Raw genomic sequence first — 1,125 nt, 5'->3', positions numbered from 1 at the left:
TTCTGACTGGCATTTCTTTTTTTAAGTATCATAGATTTCACGTACTAGTTCATATCATGCTTGCCAACTCCTCCTCTATACCTGTGATTCCCAAACTTGTCTCACATTGGAATTACTTCAAGAGCTTCTGAAAAACTGATAACCTGTGTCCCACCCCCAGCAATTGTGATCTAATTCATTTGGAATGTAGTTTAAATATTAGAATTTTTAAAAGATCCCCAGGTGATTCTAATGTACAGAAGAGTTGTAGGACCACTGCTGTATTATGAGACGTTGAATCTATTGAAAACTGCTAATGGGTTCGCCACATCCAGATGTGTGTGGCCCTGAAACACGCATGAGTGCTGACATTTCTCTGAGAGTCTGTCCCCTGCCCCCAGAAGTTCCACCAGCAACACTTGAAGACTCAATACTTGGGTGCTCTTGTGTGCTAGGCACTGTTCTAAGTAGTGATGGGTGAAGAAAAAGAAAAGTCCCTGTTCCTGGACCAGACATTCTAGAGGCTCTTTCAGAAGTCTGCCCCAAAAAGATTGCTGGCTGAGATGAGGGTGGTAACAGTGGAAGTGGTGGCGAGTCGTAGGACTCCGCTGGTGTTTAGAGGTGCAGAGACTGGAAAGCAAAGGGATGGCAAGGATGACTCGGGCTTTTGGCTTGAGAGAGGAAAAAAAATTAAGACCTCTGTTTTGCATTTAGGTCTGGGAGGACCCAGCATGGAGTTGAGGGACTGAAGTTAAGGGAAAAGACAGGAGATAAAACACTGGGAATTCAGCCTATGAAGGGAATTGAAAGTCATTTGCCTGAAATCACTCATGTAAGCAGATCAGTGCTTCTCCCATTTTGAGATGCAAGTGCATCACCTAGTTTTCTGAAGATGCAGATTCTGGTTCAGTAGTTCTGGCCTGGGGCCTGAGATCCTACATTTCTAACAGGCTCCTCAGTGGTGCTGATGCTGCCGGTTCAGGGACCCACATTTTGAGGAGAAGCTGGTGCGGATGCAGAGGAGGGGGGCGCCGGCCTTGCAGTGCAACGTGTCAGTGGGGAAGGAGCCAGCAGAGGAGACTGGGAGATCCCTCAGTGAGATAAACCAGGAAAACGGCACACCAGCAGTAGACATGAAGAAAGTGT

Source organism: Camelus ferus, chromosome 26, assembly GCF_009834535.1.
Source record: "Camelus ferus isolate YT-003-E chromosome 26, BCGSAC_Cfer_1.0, whole genome shotgun sequence".
NCBI classification, from domain to species: Eukaryota; Metazoa; Chordata; class Mammalia; order Artiodactyla; family Camelidae; genus Camelus; species Camelus ferus.
The sequence above is the reverse complement of the archived record's forward strand: the minus strand, read 5'-3'. Positions refer to the sequence as shown.